Raw genomic sequence first — 24,195 nt, forward strand, 5'->3', positions numbered from 1 at the left:
AGGTTTCGTTGGAGATTCTGGAGAGGTTGGCCCATAGGCAATTACAGTTTTGGATTTTGCGTCACAAATCATTTCAAAAAATTTATTCCAATACATCGATTTTATTCCCTCTTGTTCTGCATGAATTCTATAGTCAGTGACCAAACAAAATTGTCTTCTTCTAACAAGACGACTTTGAGCTTTGCTTCAGACCCATAACTAACCAGTGACATGTTTGGTAATAAAGCTACGTCCTAATGACAAATGACCCTCTGGGGCTGAGAGTTATAAGGTTGTTGGATCATCTGCTGTCTTTATTCTTTTAACAGGGATTTCACATGTTGAGTCATCATCTCTGTCTTCAAATTGGTACAATGTATGTGTTGTGGAATAATATGTTCTTCCATTGCGTGTATCCTCTGAAAAATCTAGGTTATCAAATGCACATTGTAAGAAATTACATTGGTTTAGATTGGTTGGGATGAATACCTTATCAATTTCAGTGTTGTCATTCACAAGGTTAGCCACTGATGTTATGTATCGCTGTGCATCGACATAGCTTATACTATGCCCAAACCTATTAAGAGTTCTTACTAAATCTTTGCTTCTTGTTTTACTCAAAATATGAAAGGCCAGGCCTATTTGTTTAAGCATAGGTACTCTAGATACACAAAAAAAACATCAGATCTTGGGCTATATTCAGAACCTTTTCATGATCTGTAGTGGAAGAAGTACCCTTTCTGTTTCATCTGATAATGTAAACTCAGTTTTGGTCACCATCCATGCAATAAAATTTTACAATCTATTTGGGAAGAAATTTTCTACATATTTGTAAGATGCGGTACTTGCTTTTTTCTCCATGAATGCCGAAACATTTTGAGCTCTGCTCTTTTGTTTTGTTTTCCTTTTTCATCTGGAGCCATTTTGCTACCATATATGTTTGCTTTGGAGGTTCTTTATTCATAATTTCTTCATGACTGCAATATGACTCTGTAACTGTGATTAATTTAATTCGCTGTGTAACTTTGTTATCAAGCTGCACATTTCACTAACTGTAATGTGGGATGAGAATGTGATGCTGATCTGTTTTTTTGGGGGGAATGAATTGTATTTCATTTCCATAAAACTCCTTTAGCTTGTCTTTAAGTCTACAAGATTTGTAACGATGTGCATTTGCAATTCCTTCCTTAGCTAAACTATTACAGTGTTTTTTTAGAATTTGTGTAAAAAAAAATGCTGACTGATGTTCCAGAAAGGGATCAGAAATCTCACCACAAAGCTGTTCAAAAGCCAAGTCATATGGACTATAGTAGATTCACATCAACCGTGCATTTGATGTCTAGGCCAGTCCCTTACGACGCTCCTGATTGACTTTTTATAAGCCAATCACAGGGCTGGAAACTCTCAGTCTCTCTCGAGAGAGACTTCACATAGACAGGATGTAGTATGTTCCACCTCTCTTGAAGGCTGCTTTTGAAAGACGTATCCCTCAGGAGTTGGAACATACATCCTGCCTATGTGAACTCTCTCGAGAGAAACTGAGAGTTTCCAGCCCTGTGATTGGCTTATCAACAGCCAATCAGGAGCGTCGTCAGGGATTCGTCTAGACATCAGGTGCACGGTTGATGTGAATTTACTATAGTATGTGTTGATGAGCATTCCTCTTCTTTTCTACTATTTAGAAAACGTGTCATACAGAGTCTGTGATACCTAAATTCTTTTGCAATCATGTCAGTTGTGGAGTCTCCATGACTTTCTGTCTTTACGAAAATGGATCCATCACCCAGTTCTTTAGCTTTTTTCTATATAGAATGCTGTATATCAAGCAAACTTCCTAAGACAAGCGCGTGCTTACCTTTAGGATGGCGACTCTCTCCGCAAATCAGGCATCAAGTTTTAGCATCTAATGTTGTTGGCAAGGTTGTTCGATTCGTCACACAACCAGATTTATTCAATGAAAATAAGTTGCTGGCTTCTTCTGCTTCTTGTGCCTGTCTGTTTTCAAGAACTTCAATCTCATATCTGCCTGTGCATACACTTTTGCATTCTTTGTGACATTTAGGATCATTCTTGAGGAAATCCTCTTCATCGTCAATGTAGTGAGATAATTTCTATGGGAAACGTCATCCTGCCTGGTATGCAGGGTTGAACTACAACTTAGAAATCCTCTTGCTGTTAGTTTTGTGAGAGGTTTTGTAGAAGCTTTTTAGAATATCAGACATTCTTTAAATGTGAAGTTAATACTAATTTCACTTGTTCCAGCTTCCCAAAGAGGATCCATTTCTAACTGCTGTCAATTCCATTTTTGACGTTTAATCTGAAGTAAAAAGATCTTTTATTATAGTTTTCTCCCACACAGGTCTACCATTTATAATTTTGTTATCTTCTTATCAATCTGAAGTATACGAAAAAGATAAAAAATTTTCTATTAAGAAAAAAACTGAGCTTCAAGCTATTTGAAATTTTTACTCTCTCTCAGAATTGCCTTTTAGATAGGAAGTTTTGAGCAAAACTTATTTTGCAAATTATATATCAATGGGCCAAATTTGGACTTGATCTGACCATTTAAAATTAGATTTTTAGTAAATAAATCAATTTTGAGATTATCGTGCATTTTTGCATTGAACGCTTTAAAAAAACTAGTTTCGCAACGAGGTTTTGAAAAGTATCTTACTTTCTGATATACCTCAGGCATCCCTCTTAACAACTAAGACACTACAACAAGTTTATAATATGATGGATCCAACAAAACTTCATTTTTTGCATGATAGCTCCTCGGAGTAGGTGACGTGTATACGTACAACAAGCCAAAGTAGTATCAATAATACTATATAAAATATCCTTTACTGTTGAAGGAGGGTGAAATTCTTTTATTTTTTCATGGTTCGAATTATTTTCACTCTTCTGAACAGTGAAGGTAAGCATAAATTTCAGAAACCTTGAGGGAAAACGGTCTCACGCACCATAGGGATGTGAAGTTTACGGCTACAAATCTGGCATTACATAATTAGCCTCTTGGGGTGCGGGTCGTTTTGCCAGCTGGATCACGTGACTCAGTGGCACAGAGCGTCCTCTTCTTCACACGCAGATTATTTAAAGACACGTTTGTTCCTTTTCCTTTGGCATCTGTCAGTCGATGGACAGTGGCTAGAAAAGAAGAAACGTGATTTGCAGAACGTCTCATAAGGATGCAGGCCAAGTGGGCCAATAACACGAAAAGATGGGAGTTGGGAGCAAGGTTACCTGAGGAAATCTGTAGCAGTAGATGTACAGAATTGGGACAAGGCATATAGTAAAAAATAACGTGAAAATATAGAATACTAAAGAGAGGGTTACTGAAAGGCACACACATATATATAGACTACATTTGCCTTTCTGCAAGCGAGGAAAGGATAATTGGTTGAAGAAACTTTTAAATTTAGTCAACAAACAAATAATTGACGTCAGTATACATTCAACACATTTTCAAGGGAAACGTTATGAATATTTATTGTTGAAATCTACGTAGGAAAATGAAAATTTTTTTCATGAACATTTCGCTTTTAAGAAATTATAAGGACTAACGATAATGGCTGCAATATAGTTATAATACTAGTAGTAACCTTGCCAATACATAGGATTATGTATGGTGTCAAGATGGCTGCATCTTATCAACAGGTATTAATATCAGATAAGTCATTATTGGTAATACTTAGAGATCTTACTTTCAAATGACAGCGACGACTTATTCATGAGTAATTTATTCTAATTTTCCCTCATTTCTAGACAATGGTATGTACGCAATACGAAGGCGTCCTTGTCTGGGTAACAGAATATCTCTTGTTCTTGCGTAATAGCAGATAATTATAATATAACTTGACAGTCTGTAACTTATTTATAGACGACAGAACTTGTGGTATTTCCTGTCATTTTTAGTTGTCTGCAAAAGAAAACTATTGATATGGCTATTTGTCTGTCAGTCCGCACTTTTTTCTGTCCGCCCTCAGATCTTCAAAACTACGGCGGCTAGAGGGCTGCAAATTGGTATGTTGATCGTCCTCCCTCCAATCATCAAACATACCAAATTGCAGCCCTCTAGCCTCAGCAGTTTTTATGTTATGTAAGGTTGAAGTTAATCATGATCATACGTCTGGAACGGCTATTGGTGCCGACAACACAGGCCACCACCCGGCCTTAGCTAAGTTTCATAGGCCGCGGCTGAGAGTTTCATGGGCCGTGGCTGAGAGTTCATATAGCACGATACGCTGAATAGAAATCTCAATTGCGCTGAGAAATCTTCGGTGCATTTTCAGATTGTTTATTCTTGTAAATGCTTCTATCCTGCTGAAAGGCAAGAGCCCGTGCCAGCATAATGCTGGTTTAATCTAAATACTACTACTACTCTCTCCGAATAGTGTTCATAAATGCATAATCTGTATAATGTTTACAGAAAATGTATGTATACATGAAGATATATAGATATATAGACAGGGAAGGGAGGGTAATCTCTCTTTGGAAAAGGACTGACTTGGGGAACAGGTTCCACAGTCTTGTGTTTAAGGTCTTTCGTTTTAAAATGAAAATGGCAACTTTCCAGTTCTGATTCTTTGTCTCATTTGTCTCTCTAACCTCCCCAAACGGATTGTTTCTCAGAGATAATTTCGAGAAAGTTGAGGATTAGCTGGCTTCATTTAATACTCCATGTTCATTCTTCTTGGTATATAGAAGATTGACTTCAAAGTGTTGGAACTTCCATCAGTACTGAATCATTAAGGTTCTCGCTCATTTCTTTGGCATCTAACTGTCTTCTGTGAATCAACTTTGTGGCTTGCTGCGCGATTTTTAGTTTTCTGTACAAGAAAACTATTGAGATGGGTATTTGTCTGTCCGTCCGCACTTTTTCCGCCCGCCCTCAGATCTTAAAAACCATTGATGGCAGAGGGCTGCAAATTGGTATGTTGATCATCCACCCTCCAATCATCCAACGTAGCAAATTGCAACCCTCTAGCAGAAGTAGGTTTTATTCTATCTAAGGTTAAAGGCAGCCATTATCATGTGTCTGGAACCGCTTTGGGTGCCAACAACACAGGCCACCACCCGGCTGTGACCGAAAGTTCCATGGGCCATTGCTGTGAGTTTCATGGTGGTGCGACTGAGTTTCATGGGCCGTGTCTGAGAATTTCATACAGCATTATACGCTATACTGAAAACTCGATTGCTCGATTTCTAACTGATGTTTAGTTCTTTTTACAGACTGATAGAAAATCATTTGCATACCCTATACCTAGAGTATGCAACTCAATTCTGGACAAGTATAGCCTAAGGATTGATTTGCTCTGTAAATTCTTTCTCAGCCTTTTCAACTATCTGCTTTAAATCGTTTCCTTCCTTATCTTTCTCCATTCCTTATCTTTCTCCAGTATTCGTCATGGTTCTCTTCTGTTCCACTCTCTCCATCCCCTCGATAATCGACCTTTCGTTGTCTGTCTTGTTATATTCGTACTTAAAGTCTCTTTCACTTCATACCCCAGCCCGAACTTTTACTCTCATTACTTACATAAACAAGCACAAGACCAATTTTCATTTGTGAACACAAATTATTCCAGAAAAATGTCTATGAATTGCAGTTCTCCCGGTCAAAATGATTTCCTGTTTGCTAGAAATAGATAATTACGTAGCATTGTTCTACAAAAGTAATGTCATGCTTCGACATCACAAAGTCATTCTGTATTACGAATATTCATACGAATTTATTTGTTTATTTGCCCTTATCTGTGATATTGGCGGTTATCTACCAGTTTCAGCTTCTCTAATTAAAATGCTTCAGTAACAGCATTGTACTCTAGACTTTCTCCTGTTCTGTTTTTTTTTTTTTTTTTTTTTTTTTTTTTTTTTTGTAGAGTTCTCATTCTTTCTACCGGTACCTTTTTAGCCACTGCTCCCTCTTCTCCATATCGGGTCGCATTTATGGCCTCCTATCTGTAATGGACCTCTCTTTTAGCTCTCACATTCATCTAGGCTTAAAATCTCTCTCTCTCTCTCTCTCTCTCTCTCTCTCTCTCTCTCTCTCTCTCTCTGTGGATTCCTTCTGCTAAGATCCTCCGCTTTGCTCTTTAGTCCCTAGTTATTTCTTTTTGTGTTTGTTGAGGCAAGCATTCACGGAGAGAGAGAGAGATAGAGAGAGAGAGAGAGAGAGAGAGAGAGAGAGAGAGAGAGAGAGAGGGTGTATATATACATATGAATATATGTATGTAGGTATATTATGTATATATGTATATATATAAATACATATATATACTTAGCGTAAAACAACTGTTCATTGTTCATCATACAAAACAAAAAAACAAAATAATTGCAGAGAGAGAGAGAGAGAGAGAGAGAGAGAGAGAGAGAGAGGGTGAGGGCAGGACAGGGGGGTGGGCCGAATTTAACACGCAGTAAATTGCAACAAATATGCTGTGTCTCTCATGTCACGAGTTTGCATCCCGATCCATAATGGCGTAAAAACCACATCAAAACAGCAGCACTGATGATAATGGGATGATGACGTAGTGACCACAATAACAGGAATAAAGTGACGTTGTTGGAGGTCGCCTCTTAAGAGGCCGCTAGCCACTGAGGCACTCAAGGTTGTGCTAACAGAGTAAAGAATGCCAGATGGGGATTTTTTCTTCCTTTTTTTATTTTGCAGAGCCATTCGGAAAGTGATTACGTGAATCAACACTTGAAAGTTATTCTTTGTTCGTTCGTGATCACGATCGAGTAGAAGATTGGCGTATTTTCCACAGCATTATTACTATAAAATTATGTCACTTTAGACAATTTTAATTTCAAGCTCGAAGTAAAGACTCGGTCGCACAGACACAAGCGCTCACACACACACGCACACACACACACATATACTCATACATAATACTTATATATATATATATATATATATATTATATTATATATATCTATATATATTATATATATATATACATATATATATGTATATGAATGAATATATAATTATATATATATATATAATATATATATATATATATATATATATACATACATATAATCACTGTATATGCTTGTGTGTATATCTATATGTCTGTGGGTTCAAAAAAAAAACCTAGTTAAAAAAACATAATCTATAATTGTCAAAAGTTATCGAGCAGTTTCTATTTACAGTTCTCTATCAGACTGAATTTATATAACATTACGTAATTTGCGTAATTTGAAGAAAATGTGGTTCGTTTCTCTTTAATTTAAAAATAACCAATCTTGTCATTTGGAGTATGAGGTGAAATATTACATTAGTTTTCAGTCCTTTCTATCGTTTAAGAACATTGGCCTTTCGATGCTTAAAAACATCTCTCTCTCTCTCTCTCTCTCTCTCTCTCTCTCCAGTATTACAGACAATTATAGAGTACGTTCCTCGTTGGACGAGTGGGTTAACGTACTCACCTACCGATTCGGTAGTCGCGAGTCCGATTCCACGTTCTGCCAACGTGGAATCAGAGGAATTTATTTCTGGTGATTAGAGATTTATTCCTCGATATAATGCGTTTCGGATCCCACAATAAGCTGTAGGTCCCGTTGACAGGTAGCCAGTTGGTTCCTACCCATGTGAAAAGTATCCAATCCTTCAGACCAGCCCTAGGAGAGCTGTTATTAATCAGCTCAGTGGTCTGATTAAACTAAGATATATTTACTTATGATGATTCTAATCATTTTATTCTCCTGTCTTATAATGTTTGCCTTTTGACTCATTAAAGCTATTTAGAACCGAGTCTTGATATGGCCTTGAGATTCCCAGCCCCATCGGCCTCTGCTCTCATGAAAAAAGTAAAATAGAACAAAAAATAAAAAGGAAAAAAATTTTAAACTATAAAAAAAATTGAAGATACAAACCAGAATCCAAAGCAAATGCGGAAATCACCAGTTACGTATCACCTCTTTTCTTTGTGATAATGTTTTAACCTCGTCTTCATTTGAAGAACGGAACTACAAGGCCGTTTTGGTGGTGCGGTGAATTCGTTAAGTCGGCTTCAATTCATTATTTAACCTGTGCGATAAACTTATCTTATCTTACGTCGACAGTACTGCTATGCATAATAATGGTTATTCTTTTTATTTCTTATATGTTTTTCTAAGTGTCTTTTCGACTGTGAATTCTTGTCTCTTCCGAAGTTTTCATCTACAGTTTCATTCGAGTATGTTGCGTTTGTTTGTTTGTTTGGACTAGCACTTCTAATCCTTAAAAAAAATTTGTTCTTGTTTGTGCTTGATAAAAATGATTTGTTAGAGTTGAACCATTGTCTCTCTCTCGTAGGTAAGTACGTCTCGAACAGAACAAGGACAGTTGCCAGAAATCACCACCTGGGCAATAAAAATTGAGTGCACTTGTTACGTAGAATGAGGGCTCGTATCACACTAGGACATGTTTGTCTGATTTCTCATGTTACAAAAGGTATGTTGGCTTTTTCCGCAACTTCATTTATTTACGCTTATCATATGACAATTATGATAATGGCAATTAGCAGAAATGTTCTTATGTAAGTTCAAGTTATATAACGTCGACAGTTTCTAGAAAAAGCGCAGTTGTCGTTGTTTACATTGGAGGTGGAAAAAGTATCTACAGATAACCGATGCTATTTTTATAACGACATCACCTGTATAAGATTCATCATTTCGAAAATCATCTGGTTCAATTGTAATATGAAACTGATGTAGCGAACCCTCGCTTATTTTATGAAAAAAGAAAAAACTCTCCATCGACTCAAAAGGATTGGTTCTTAACTCAACTCAAAAGGATTTGCACAAAACGAAAACCTAAGAAAATGCGAATTTTTCAAGCATTGCCATATTGGCAAGAGGACAATTGCTTGATTCATAAAGGGCAAGCACAGGTTATTGCGCAATTCAGGATTCAGTCGTTTGGCGATGTTAAGGAAATTCATGAGACGTTCAAACATCACCAGTTGGAAAGAGTCCATTGCCACCCAAGCTTTTCATTCTCCTATTTTCGTATAGTCTCCTTCAGCCTTGGGCTACATATGGCTGCTGAAAGTTTTCTTCTTCTTCTTCTCCTTCTTATTGATAAGCTGTAGAAGCTCCCCTGGCAATTTTAAACGAAACTGATGCTCATATTCCCAAGAGAGCCAATGGTGATTATATATCATATATAATATATGTAGTATATATGTAAATATAATATATATATATATATATATATATATATATATATATATATATATATATATATATATATATATATATTATTTGTTTATTATATTCACTTTGTTGTTCCGTTATCCGTTTTCTTTGTTCTGTTACCTTATCTTATCATGTGAGTAATCTATTCTGTGAAAGATCGATGTGCTAACCGAGCTTTTGGTTTGCCCTTTATGCATTTCATTACATTTTCAAAACTTCTTACTATGATTATATTATTATTGTGGATTTATTATATATTGTGGATTTATTATGGGGGGAAATATTTAGCGGAGCATTTCTTGGCTATTTCTGGACTATTTCCTGGTTAACTTTGTGTGGGAATAATGTACATATTACCCATCTCTTTATTCCAAATGCAAACTAATAGTGACGTATGCATAAATTCCTGTATATTTTGCACAACTCTGCCCATGAAAGTGAGTCTATACTTGCATATAAACTTTACACTGACTCATGTATAGACAGACGGACAGGAGAAAGTCTGGAGATAACAGCTGGATCAATCCAGATATCCTTGGTCTTTAAAAGATGACGTAACACAGTGATTCACCCGGTGGGCACCACATACCCCAAGCCAAAGGTGAACTAAAGGCCAAATATGGCCAAAAGGTTTACGTGAGGCTAAATACCACACCGGTGATTCGTATGGATGAAATTAATGAGTAAATAAGAAACGATAAAGAATGACTGATTTGTATGTAAGCAATGAATGGATAAATGAGAAATAATAAGTTATTTTTAAAACAGAAAAGAGGTTTTAGTACGAGATATCTCTAGCCGTTACGCCGCAGGACAGTTAAAAAAAAGAAAAAAAATGAATCAAAATAGTACATTGTTATTTAATTGCTATTCATTTCTAGAGTAATGGAATGGATGCGTGTTCCTTTCTGCAACGGTAATATTTAGTGACTTTTAACATGACGTTGATGGAGGAAATTATTCGACTTTATTGCAAACTTGCTGAGACATCATACATTTAAGCATACGTAAATAGAAAGTCTTCCACGTCACTGGAGTCCAGTAGCCTTTGAAAAGTCCTCTCCCCAATGAGGGAGAACGTTTGTCATGAGTCGGGGTTTAGATGAAGATCTTTGAACAATACAAGCCCCTTTTTGGTACTTAAGAAGCTTCTGAAATTATGTAATTGGCTTTTAGGGACGTATTAAAATTGTTAAGCAATACATTCACCTCCGGGATGCTTGTCAGATTTGTAAATGTTGTCTGGGGCTATCGTTAGTAGTAAGCTTTTACATAATGTAGCAGCCTTTTTGTTAGAAGCAAGATTTTTAAATGAAACAGTTGCTTTTTTGTTAGTAGTAAGATTTTTAAATGAAACAGTTGCTTTTTTTGTTCCAGTTGCTTTTTGTAGTAAGTGATGTTTAAATGAAACAGTTGCTTTTTTGTTAGTAGTAAGATTTTTAAATGAAACAGTTGCTTTTTTGTTAGTAGTAAGATTTTTAAATGAAACAGTTGCTTTTTTGTTAGCAGTAAGATTTTAAATTTTTGAAAAGTTGGCTGTTTTGTAAAGCAGTAAGATTTTTAAATGAAACAGTTGCTTTTTTGTTAGTAGTAAGATTTTTAAATGAAACAGTTGCTTTTTTGTTAGCAGTAAGATTTTTAAATGAAACAGTTGCTTTTTTGTTAGCAGTAAGATTTTTAAATGAAACAGTTGCTTTTTGTTTTTTTGTAGTTAGTAAGATTTTTAAATGAAAACGTTGTTTTAGTTTTAGCAAAGTAAGATTTTTAAATGAAACAGTTGCTTTTTTGTTAGTAGTAAGATTTTTAAATGAAACAGTTGCTTTTATTATTAGGCAGTAAGATTTTTAAATGAAAGCAAAGTTGTCTTTTTGTTAGTTTTTTTAGTAGATTTTCAAAGGAAACAAACAGTTTGAAAATTTTGTTAAAGCAGTTTTTAAGATTTTTAAATGAAACAATGCTTTGAGTTAGCAGTAAGATTTTTAAATGAAGCAGTTGCATTTTTGTTAGTAGTAAGATTTTTAAATGAAACAGTTGCTTTTATGTTAACAGTAAGATTTTTAAATGAAACAGTTTTTTTTTTTTTTTTTTTTTTTCATTTTTACTTTCAGGATTTTGAAATGATGCAATCGCCTTTTCGTTACGTACTATGATCTGTAATTAAAACAATGGCCATTTTGTTATCTAGTAAGATTTTTAAACTGTTTAATCGCCTTTGTGTTACTCACTAAGTTATAGCCATTATTTTTCGACTTTTTAAAAACACATCGAATTCTTCGTCCAACGTTAAAACCTACTTTTTAAATTCCCATTCCGTTCCGCTCTTCTTTCAATCCTGGGTAAGATGAAGTTGTCATGAATATTCTAGACATTTATTCTATCTTTGCTTCCTCGGGGAGTAGGTCTATAAAGATACAGGAATTTTAGGATAGGATATCTATGATTTATTTATTGGATCGAAAGTGTAAAGAATACATAATGTACAAGTTGAACAGTACAGAAGAATTATTTTTAATAAAATAAAGCGTATTTACTTTATTTACTTTAATTTTCGTTGGGGAAACAACACTCTATTTGACCATGGATTTTAGTCTGCGCCCCAAGTAAGCTAAAGGTCGGATCACGCCTTGTTTCAGTTGTTTTATGGAATGCGATAATTCACATTTTTTTCTTAGTTAAGATTTTTTTACCCTCAAGAATATAAAATGGGCTTTTTTTTATTTTTCTTTATGATTACTTATTTTCTTTCTTGCTGAGTCTTTGAGTGAATGCAGTCCCTAAATCAAGAGCCGAAACTCTGGTCTGATTCCTGACCCCACATTCATTTCTGCTCTTCTTTTGTTTAGGAAACTGCACAGGAGCTTCAGTGTAAGGTAAGGTCATTCACCTTCTTTCAGCTTGAATTCTGGACCTTTGTGCCTGTATTTCTGCTCTTCTTTTGTTTAGGAAACTGCACAGGAACTTTCAGCTTGAATTTTGGACCATTGTGCCATCTCTTTAAATATCTTACTGATGTTCCTAAACACCGTATTACATCCATTGCCAGTAAAAGGGTCGTTGCTATAATCTTGTGTAGCACGGGTGCTGCCTACTAATCAATCCTTGTCCTTTCGTTCCTTCTACTGTACCTCCTTTCATATTCTCTTTCTTCCATCTTACTCTCCACCCTCTCCTAACAATTGGTTCGTAGTTCAACTGCGAGGTTTTCCTTCTGTTACACTTGCTATACCTTTTACTGTCAATTTCCGTTACAGCGCTGAATGACCTCATAGGTCCCAGTGTTTGGCCTTTGGCCAAAATTCTACATTCAATTTAATTAATCAACCCTTGATTCGATTAGGACTTCCTCCTTTTACACCTTTCAAACCTTTTACTGTCAGTTTCCGTTTCAGCGCTGAAGGACCAAATTCTATATTAAGTTCAAGTTCATCCAAATATCTTTTTGCAGTTTCGACCCTCGACAATATCACCTTCTAGTTCCCGAAGAGGGACTGAATGGTCGTCTGTCTGGAGGCTCCTTCTGACTTCTTTAAGGATTCTTGTTATTTGTATCTTAGAAATCAAGGCTGTGTTCTATGCTTACCGTTCAGTTAACTTTATTTTGCTCTCAAAATTTCATAGTTATGTTTCTGGGAGATATTGTCTTTATTCATTTGTTTATGCGACACTTCCCCCGTGTTCTTTCCTGTGGTTCAGTGGGTTTTGTAAAATTGACTGTTGTGGTCCAATACGGTGGCGTCCTTTCTTCATAAGGTGCAGTGTCCCTCATTCTTCTCTTCGGGACATCTTCCACTACTATTTTATGCTTCCATACCTTGACAATCCTGAGGATGTTGCTCCATAACTCCCTAGCTGCTGCCATCACCTTTCTCTGCCTACGAATATCTATATTTTTACATATATATGGAACTTCATTGCCTCATTCCCTTTTCTGCCAACCTGGAGTCAGAGGAATTTGTATCTGGTGATTAGAAATTCATTTCTCGATATAATGTGGTTCAGATTCCACAATAAGCTGCAGGTCCAGTTGCTAGGTAACCAATTGGTTCCTAGCCACGTAAAGATACCTAATCCTTCGGGCCAGCCCTATAGGAGAGCTGTTAATCAGCTCAGTGGTCTGTTAAAACTAAGATATACCTAACCTCATTCCCTTTGTAGATGGCCGATATTGCCCCAGAATTTAGGACGCTGGCCGTGGAGTGACTGTTTATGTAACTATTACTTCCTAGGTGTAATCAAGCAAAATTTCATATCATTAGGTATTTGATGGTGGAGCGCTCTTGTCACCAGTCTGCTTCGTCCACCATGCTCTTATCAAATTGCCTTCAATGTTCTCTGATAGCCTTAGAGATCTGCTAATATGTGGTATGCAGGGAATTCAGTGGCCCTTCTTCACGTTACATAATTCCTTAGTGCTACGTATTACCTAGATCCATCTTTCTAATTGTCAATAATCTTTTATCACTTAAAGGGTATCTAAGCTGGGAGACGCCCTTTCAAGCAGTCAGTGTTCAAAGTGATTCGTAAGGAGAACATTTACATCTGCATTCAGACATTGTATGGTATATGTCCCGATTGATTCCTTAATTACTGTTTTCACTCCTACCTCTGAGAAGAAACTAATCACTATGTCGGGAATCTTGTGTTTTAACTGGTATTTTTATTTCATTACATGCTCACTGTTTTGATAGTGCAGGCGTTTATAATACAATTAATCTCATTTTCTTGCTAGCATGTATGACATCTCACCATCTACCCCTGGGCATGACCCAGTTCCCTGTGTATGGGGTCCTTTGTCCATTATTATACTAAATTTGGTAGAAACAAGGCGTGATTCGACCTCCAACTTATTCAGAACGCGTGCAAGATTTTCACCTGACGCAGAAGTTGTAAACTTTATATTCCTAACTTGACGAAAGTTAAAAGGTGCTAAAATCCACGATCAAATAGAGCCTTGTTTTTCCAACGACAATTACTCGTAAAGTAAATAAGCTTTATTTTAGTAGAAATAGTTTTTCTGTACTTTCAACATGCCCATTATTTGTTTTTACTTTTTCATTCTAAAAAATATCATAAATATGCTATCGTCAAATCCCTGTATCTTTTAATCAACGCAAAACACGTTTTTCAGACCTTTTCAGACTCTGCCATAGACCTTTCTTAACCCCCAACAAGAACAAGAAAAACAATAAAGTGGTTTGTAGGCTTACTCCCCGAGTCAAAAAAAATTAAAACACATTACCTTTCAGGCTTCACAAAACTGACTTGTATTGTTGCAGTCGTAACCGTTTTTTCAGACTTACAAGGTAATTCCCCATATAATAAACTCCAATTGCATGTAAAATTTTCTTGATCTTCTGAATTGGTTTCCAGACATCGAATTTGGACGAAAACTACGTTTCCTTGTCTCTCCATAAAAATGGGTTCCTTTCCATCTTACTGACAGGGCGATACGTAAACCATGGTCCTTTTTCGCTTACTTGGGGAGTAAGCCTTACAAACTAATTTGTTGTTGTTGTTGTTCTTTTTCTTCTTCTTCTTCTTTTTCTTCTTCTTCTTCTTCTTCTTGCTGGGGGTAGAAAAGCCCTATGGTCAAGCCTAAAAAGGACTGGAAAAGGTTTAACGTTGAGTTCAAGATACAAGAATTTGAGGATAGATTTTATGATTTACTTATTAAAATGAAAATGTAAAAAATAAATAATGCGCATGATTATCATTACAGAACAATTATTTCTAATAGAATATAGCGTAATCATTTCAATTTTCATTGGTGAAACAAGGCGCTGTTAGTCTAGATTTTAACCCGCGCACCGATTAGGCTGGAGGTCGGATCACGCTTTGTTGAGGTGAAAAAGACATTTCAGGTTCCACATATTTTCGACAGGAAGAACCAATACCTGCCTTTTTTTATTACTGTTGCCGCTCATGCAGTTTAGTCATTTCATAAAAAGAATACGCAAAAGAAAATTATATCTGTCATGTCAGTCGTAAATATGGAAAAAAAAAAACGAGGGTCTGACCTTCTTTACCACTAGATTTCTAAACATACCCGTAGGAAATTGTGGCAATTTCGCGCCATTCTTGACGTAAAATGATATCAAATAATAGCTTTGAGAAATCTAGAGCCCTGAGTTGCACATGGGCCTAGTCATTGTCAGAGTTTTTTGCCTTCATGTAAAGGTTACATGACCACGTATCCTCCATTTCCCTGTGAATGAAGCCTCATGTTTGAAGAATTATGCTGGAATGCGATCTGCAACTTTTTCATCGTCTGTCGAGTTTCGTAATAATGAAGAAACCGAAGAGAAAGAGGAATTTCTTGACGGCAGTATGTTAGAAAATGATGTAGAAGAGAGGTATGTATCACAGGCTTTAGCCTTCTGGAAGTGCTGCAAATCACATGGAGCATCCCTCACTCCCCCTTCCCCCTCAAACTTTGCTACGGATGTTCCCCTGCAGCAAAAAATCAACAAAACATGACCGTCCATCAATTACCGCGTTCTGCAGTCTGTTTGCGTTCCCGTACGTACAACGACGCAAGGCCCTATACAAGGCCACTGTCGTTCTGCAAATGGAAGGTTGGTCACATGAAACTTCTGTCTGGAGACCACCAGCGTCAAGGTGCTTTGGGGAGAAACATCAAGGTTGGCTGGAGAAATTACCACATTTCCGTTTCTCCCTTTCTCGATTGCAAGTGGATCGTCATCAGTGGTTGATCTGTCGTTGGCAGTGCAGGAGTTACCTCTAGACGGCTCCTACAGGCTGGTGAGTAGTTGACAAGTTGCTGGAAGGAAAAACTTTCCGAGCAATGAGGAATTTCATATGAGAGGTTTGGTAGGTAGTATGTTATGGTATTCAGAACGCGTCTTGTTATTGTAATTGCTAGCGTTTTCCATACAGAACGCTAACATCTCCTGCCCCGTCGTGGTTACATTTCGTTAAAAGAAAATGTGAATTACTGGTCGTAAAATGCAGTGGTCATGGATTCTTGAGCGCGCGCGCATCCATGCAAATACATAAAATACGTATACTTAAAATTCTCCCTATATTTCATGAGGATCGTGTTTATATAGATATGTATATATATATACACAGGTAAATAAATAAATAACGAATATATTGTCTGCATATACAATACGTGTATGAAATGTTACTACGTATGCATATATACTATATATATATATATATATATATATATATATATATATATATATATATGTGTGTGTGTGTGTGTGTGTGTGTTTGTACGTTAAATTTCAATGCCTAAAATCTAATCACCGACGGTAATATTCTAACTATGCCATTGCAAATATTTCGAATAAACTGCAAATGAATGAAAAATAAAAATAAAACGCAGCCTTTTTAACTTCCCTGTGAGTCACACATTCCACCAGATTAAAGTTTTGCGTAAGCCCTCAGTTACCTTGAATTTGCGATCTCTCTCTCTCTCTCTCTCTCTCTCTCTCTTCTCCTCTCTCTCTCTCTCTCTCAGTTAGTCGCATTATTCCAGTTTGACATTTAGTTTACCTTTAATATTTTTTTGGGGGAAAAAAGATCAATATATTATGATTTTAGTATCTTTATGGTTTTGTTTGTTTAAGTCTGTTAGTTGGTTCAGCATTTTTGTAAATCTGTTGGACACCACACTTCGTATGTTTAGTTTGTATACATGGGGCAAACAGATCAAAATAGCGTATAAATATATTTTAATTTTTTTCTATTCTTTCAGTATCTCGCCCTTAGTCTTCATAATTTTAATTGTTATTGAAGAGAGAGCGAGAGAGAGAGAGAGAGAGAGAGAGAGAGAGAGAGAGAGAGAGACAGACAGACAGACAGACAGACAGACAGACAGAGAGACGCACACAACACAAGCAATATCTGTAGTAAAGCCTGATTTTTTTCGTCTATTTTTTCCTAGTCGATTGGCAATCAGAGAGAGAGAGAGAGAGAGAGAGAGAGAGAGAGAGAGAGAGAGAGAGAGAGAGAGAAGCAATATCTGCAGTATAGCATGATTATTTGTATCTATCTTTGTTCCTACCCGACTGGCACGCTTTCCAAATCGCTTTTGGAGAGAGAGAGAGTGAGAGAGAGAGAGAGAGAAAGAGAGAGAGAAGCAATATCTGCAGTACAGCCTGATTATTTGTATCTATTTTTTCCTGCCCGTTTGGCATGCATTCCAAATCGCTTGTTTTAGGGGGAGAGAGAGGAGAGAGAGAGAGAAAGAGAGAGAGAAGCAATATATCTGTAGAACAGCCTGAATATTTGTATCTATTTTTTCCTGCCCGTTTGGCATGCATTCCAAATCGAGAGAGAGAGAGAGAGAGAGAGAGTGAGCAACGGGTGGTGGGGGGGTGGAGAGGAACGAGAAATTGTTGCCAATGTTGTCACTTACTTGATCTGTTTTTATTCATCTCATTTAGTCCTGTTCTCTCCGATTCCTGTAGAATTTCGACATATTTAGAATTCGAGGTCTTTCGTTTGATGTTTTTTTTTTTTCCTGAAATAAAATCTTTACTTTTAACATTTTATGTTCTCGAATTAGTATGTGAAGCAAGGTTCTCGTATGAAGTACACACTGTAATTGGCCTCGCGATCTGCTACGATCCGGATTTGTGAAGAACGCGTCCATTAAAACTTGCCAAAGAGGCTCTATTTTTTTTTTAGCATTTTGTCTAAATATAGCCGAGGATAACTGAGTAGTTTTGTTTTTTCTCGCTTTTTTCAGCATTGAACCCAGAGATACCTTGACGTGTCTGTTGCCCATTCTCGATATGAAAATTATATTACAAAAGCAGTTTTCAATAAGTATATAGTGGCAAACCTTTATGGAGGGTAGGTCTTTTGTTAAAACCAAATCTCATTGTGTGTTTCTGTTATTCACAAGGATTCAACATATTTATCAAGGAGGTCAGATAACGCAATAACGTCATCTTTCGCAAGAATTTCAACTTTGACCATTTTCAAAAATAACTAGTCCTTCTACATTTCAAGGGTATTCTTTATTTTTATGTATTATTTTAGCACCACTGTATCACAGTGACACACACCACACACACACACACACACACACACACACACAAAAGGACTGACCACTTAATAAGCAAAAGTTTTCAAAATATATGAAAAAATCCAAGATGATTATACACGATGATGCCATCCAAATGAAGCAAGGATTGTATTAAGATATTTCGGTTCATTCTAGAAAATTAAAATTCTGCGAGTCTGTTCATCTTAAAATTTGTTATTGTGTCGCACTAAGTCCGGTTTTAGCCAAGTAAAGATTATGTGACCCATACAAATTAATGCTGTTTTTTTATCTTGTTCCGGGTCTTCCGTCATATATGGAACACGTTTACTTTCTACTACGTGCAATAATCTGTTATTTTATCGTTTGCTGTTTATGTTAATTCTGAATAATTCAAATTTATAAGGAATGAAATGACTTCTCTCTCTCTCTCTCTCTCTCTCTCTCTCTCTCTCTCTCGTGTGTGTTCTTCATCTTCCATCGTCTCTAGTATGAAAACTTCTTTTCATACAAATTCTACCCCCTATATTTTCATGCTACCAATCACACTACAAGACCCAACTTGAAGCATTTTCACATCTAATTTGCACGAAGTCCTTCATTCTTGCATCACTCTGATCTGGGTCTCGTCGATCTTCTTCATTCAGCAAGTCTTCAAGGTACTGAAACCGACAAAGGACTCCATTCGCCTCATTTATTCTAAATTTCACCTTTATTTATTCATTTTTTTCGTTCACTTTCTCTCGGAATTCTTTCCTTCAGGACCCGTTCATTGTTTCCTAGGTCTTTACTCAAATTCCCCCTGACTTCCCATATCTTCATCCCACTACCTAATGCTGTCAGTTTTCTGCAAAAGAGCGCTATTGAGATGGCTTTTTGTTCTGTCTGCCCTCAGATCTTAAAACCTACTGAAGCTAGTGGTCTGCAAATTGGTATGATGACCATCCACCCTACAATCATCAAACATACCAAATTGCAGCCCTCTATCCTTAGTCTTTTTTATTTTATTAAAGGTCAAAGTTACCCATGATCGTGCGTCTGGCACCGATATGGGTTCCAACGACAGAGGACACCACTGGCTATAGCCTAAAGTTTCACGAGCCAAGGCTGATAGCTTCATAAAGCATTATACACTATACAGAAAACTCGATTGTGCCAAAGAAACATAGGCCACCATCGATCTATGGCGTAAAGTTTCGAATACTTTTTTCTCTCTTCCCACTTTCCTACACCAACATGGACTCCTTTCTAATTAAATGTCCCACATCCTTGAAATTTGTGTATTCATTCCACTTCGGTGTTTTCTAACCCAAGTAGTTCCTCATTGGACGAGTGTGTTACGTGCTCGCCTACCGATTCGGTAGTCCTGAGTTCGATTCCCCTCTCTGCCAACGTGGAAGTAGAGGAATTTGTTTCTGGTGATTAGAAATTAATTTCTCGATATCATGTGGTTCGGATCCCACAATAATAAGCTGCAGGTCCTGTTGCTAGGTAACCAAAAGGTTCGTAGTCACGTGGAAAAATATCTAATCCTTCGGGCCAGCAGCCCTAGGAGAGCTGTTAATCAGCTTAGTGGTCTGGTTAAACTTAGATATACTTAATCTAACCCAAGTTCAGTTTACACTCTCTTCTCCTCCGACTAAAACTTGTATTTGTTGTCACTTGAGCTTAAACCAGATAAGATCGGATTTATCTACAACCTTCTTTTTCTCACCTTCACATAAATGAGCGGGTCCTTCCCTCTGCTCTGTGCCGAAACATGATCTGACAAAAAAGTTACTTCCACGACACATTTTCACGAGAATCTCTCCACGAGAACCTCTCCAATCTTGTCTCGTTTACTCCTGGTATACCTCTTCTTCTTCTTCTTCTTCTTCTTCTTCTTCCCAGCTTTATCCCTATTCGGGATCGCCGTTTTTAATGAGTCCCTTCCATCTACCTTTCTCCTGTGTTATTTCCTCCCCTACTCCCTTCTCCCTCATATCATCTCTATTGCAATCTCTTCTCCACCTGTTCTTAAGTCTTCCTCTCCTTCGTGTTCCATCCACCTCCTGGTATTCCATACTTATCTAAGAGGCATCTCCTCATTGTGACGCCAGAAAAATCCGAATGAGTAATTGCGCATCTCTTTCCCTGTCGTCTGACTGACACTTCATAGGGTGATAATTCATGCATGCACATGCTTACTGCCATAGCGATGTAATATAAATATATATTATATATATATATATATATATATATATATATATATATATATATATATATATATGAAGGGAAACCTCTCTCTCTCTCTCTCTCTCTCTCTCTCTCTCTCTCTCTCTCTCTCTCTCTCTCTCTCGCAGGAATAGGAGACACACGACCAAAGTCACGTTCTATCTTCCTCACCTACAGAGCTCACGTGTCCTAAGGTTCGTACCACAACAGCCCCACCAACCAACCCCCCCCTACCCCCCCTCAACCCACCAGCCCTCTACCTAATAGCCGCTCTTCACTTACCCTGCAATGTTGAATTTCGCATTCAGCCACGGAAATCTTATGGTGTCATCTACTCGCTAATAGTTCTAGGAATTTTTAGGTGTTCGCTTCTAGAGACCCCCTGCAGGTGCTATAAATCCTCGCTGATGTCTTGCGTGGCACGTGCGCATACACACGAGAACACTATCTGTGTATTTGCATATATATATATGTATATATATATATAATATATATATATATATATATATATGTATATATATATATATATATATGTATGTATGTATAGATATATACTATATATATATATATATATATATACATATATATATATATATATATATATGTAGCATAACATATACATATATATTCATATATAAGTGTGTGTGTGTGTGTTTGTGCCCACACAAGTGTGAGTCTCATTAATCATTTCTGTATTCTTATATCATGTATAACTACAGTGCTGTTCTGCTTTTCTTTTTGTATGTTCCTAAACACTTCCCTTGAACAGATCTCCGAAGCATGGCTGATTTTGTGATGTCTCCAGAGCGAATATATAAAATTCTGGACATGGCTGCGGCAAAGACGTTGGATCATTTCTGTATTCTTATTATCATGTATAACTACAGTACTTTTTTTTTTTTTTTCTTTTGTATGTTCCTCAAAAACTTCCCTCGAACAGATCTTCGGAGCATAGCTGATTTTGTGATGTCTCCAGAGCGAATATATAAAAGTCTGGACATGGCTAGACGTTGGAAGGGTCGCAGGGTACCCCTCGAGAATGCCCAATATCTAAAGAGCCTATATCACGCTGTTGAAGAAGAAAGACAGCTACATTTAAGAAACAAAACAGGTCTGCCGGAATGTGGGTCACGGACTTCTTTAAAATCTTCCTCGGATGTGTAAAAGGGTTCTCTCTCTCTCTCTCTCTCTCTCTCTCTCTCTCTCTCTCTCTCTCTCTCATATTCCGTCCATTGCAGAAGGAAATGGGAAATGTCGATACTCAGGCAGTCTTCTTAGGTATAGTAAACCTTTAGAGGGTTACTTGGGTCCACTGGTAGAGCGGGTAGTGTCGTGGTATGCCACGCAGGCGTCGTGGGTCCGCGTCTCCCCCCCTGGGCGATGAAAACTCGTTGGTTCTGCGTCATGATCAGTTAATGCTGCAGTGTGTGGGTCTGCGGTGGGAGTTTGAAAGCAACATTCTTTGGAAGCTTGAATTTCAAGTCAATGGCCCCTGTGTGCTTGTTCCATGTGAATAGGTTTCATCTACTGAAATTATAATAATAATAATAACGATATACCTTCCCCCAAATATGAAAACTTAGCCAAGGAATCTCTTTAACTCTCAAGAAGGGAGGCTAATCAATTTCCTTGTAGCAGTTCAACAGATCGAAATATTCTGGTGAATAATACTTAATTTTTTTGACAGTCAAAGAGACTTGAAGAATACTTAGTTTCTTCTTGGCCGTCAAACAAACTCGAGGAATACTTAGTTTCTCGACCGTTAAACAGACTCAAGAGGGATCTTAAAGGCACACAGGGATGGTGATGGTAATGATCGTCGTTCCATGGTCTTTTAGAGTCATTTGTTTGATGGGCATCTTTTTCTAACTTTATTATTATGAGTATTGACTTTATTTCATCTAATAGCAGACTTTTAAGAAATTTGGCATTTAAAACATTAATAATATGATCACAAGTATAAATAGATTTGATCTATATTCCTGTGTGTGGAGTGTCAAGTAAACTTTTTGTTTGAAAGTATTTAGAGAAAATATTCAGATTTGAGGACTCTCGAAGGATATTCACTTGCATAGCAACATTCCACAGAATGGAATGCGCATAAGAAATCAAGAAGGAGAGCAGAAGACAACTCATTAAGGAAGTTATAACATTAGAGATAAATCGGCGGACACTTAAATATCAAACACCTACTATATTCAGTGATGAGAGTCAGAAAACCTGGGAATTGATGTATATATTTCCGTCACCACTAAAACAGGGAGCTAGATTCCTCTTTTTATTCAGAATTGAAATCAGCCTCAGATTAACATTCTGACTTGCAGTTTGCCAAAATTGGAGGTGTATATCAATACATATATATATGTGTATATATGTGGGTATGTGTTTGTATAACTTCTATGAGTTGTCTTCTGCTCTCCTTGATTCTTATGCGCATTCCATTCTGTGGAATGTTGCTATGCAAGTGAATAATCCTTCGAGAGTCCTCAAATCTGAATATTTTCTCTAAATACTTTCAAAACAAAAAGTTTACTTCACACTCCACACACAGGAATATAGATCAAATCTATTTATACTTGTGATCATTATTATTAATGTTTTAAATGCCAAATTTCTTAAAAGTCTACTATTAGATGAAATAGTCAATACTTTATATATGTATATATATATATATATATATATATATATATATATATATATATAATGTGTAGTATGTGTGTGGGTATGTGTTTGTGTAACTGCTATCTCTGTCATACTAAACGTGATATGGAATAAATACATTGTATATGGCCAAGGGGAGAGTGAAACAGCCGAGTGTACGATCTTTAGCCTAGTCATTTTTAGTCAAAAGCCACTGCAGTTAAAGCAAAATTTCTTGCACTCTGTTTTGTTACTTTTTCTGATATATATAACACACATGTATATATATATATATATATATATGTGTGTGTGTGTGTGTGTGTGTGTGTGGTGTGTGTGTATGATATATATATGTATCTATATACATATGTATTTATTATATACTGAGATCTGGATTGTTTGGTCTTGAAGAGTAGCATGACGTCCCCGGCCTTGGCTCAGAGATGATGACATTTTTATATAAGAACTTGAAAGGTCTTGCCAACACTAACACGAGCTTTAAATCCAACCACGAAAGGTGCTTCGTTTCCTTCGTGTGGTTACCCATTTATCACACCTTTCTTATTCGTTATTTTCTGGGCAATTATTTCATTGTCCTACTTTATAGATGAAGATGCCACATCATCTTCCAACGTCAGTGGAAGAGATGTGGCAACTTCGTCTCTGTGTTGTAACAACAGATGTTCTTTTAATTTATGTTACTGGAGTTATTGTACTACTTGGTCATGCTGACTACTAGACTTGCTTTTTATTTTTCTTCTTATGCTTCCCATGATTGTCTAAAATCAAGTGTTAGAAATATTGGTAATTAATTTTATTCTGAGCTTTTTTATATATAGTTTACTGTAAAAGAAAACTATAGAGATGGCTTTCTGTCTATCCGTCCGCCCTAAGATCTTGAAAACTACTGAGGCTAGAGAGCTGCAAACTGGTATGTTGATCATCCACCCTCCAATCATCAAACACACTAAATTGCAGCCCTCTAGCCTCAGTAGTTTATATCTCATTTAAGGTTACAGTTAACCATGATCATGCGTCTGGCACCGCAATATGTACCAATAACAAAGTTTACCACCGGGCTGTTGCTGAAAGTCCCATGGGCCGTGACTGAGAGTTTCATACAGCATTATACGCTGTACAGAAAACTCGATTGC

At 36.8% G+C, this 24,195-nt stretch overlaps 1 protein-coding gene across 1 annotated transcript in view; it reads left to right on the forward strand.

Annotated features, from left to right (window-relative positions):
* The first annotated feature begins 15,790 nt into the window (after positions 1-15,790).
* The window catches only part of LOC135203212 (uncharacterized), an 88,413-nt gene continuing 80,008 nt past the window's right edge, over positions 15,791-24,195 (forward strand). Inside the window, exon 1 of the mRNA XM_064232966.1 lies at positions 15,791-15,927. The gene's annotated coding sequence lies outside the window, so the exon portion shown is untranslated. The remainder of the gene's footprint in view (positions 15,928-24,195) is intronic.

This window comes from Macrobrachium nipponense, chromosome 33 (genome assembly GCF_015104395.2).
Source record: "Macrobrachium nipponense isolate FS-2020 chromosome 33, ASM1510439v2, whole genome shotgun sequence".
In the NCBI taxonomy this organism is placed as follows: Eukaryota; Metazoa; Arthropoda; class Malacostraca; order Decapoda; family Palaemonidae; genus Macrobrachium; species Macrobrachium nipponense.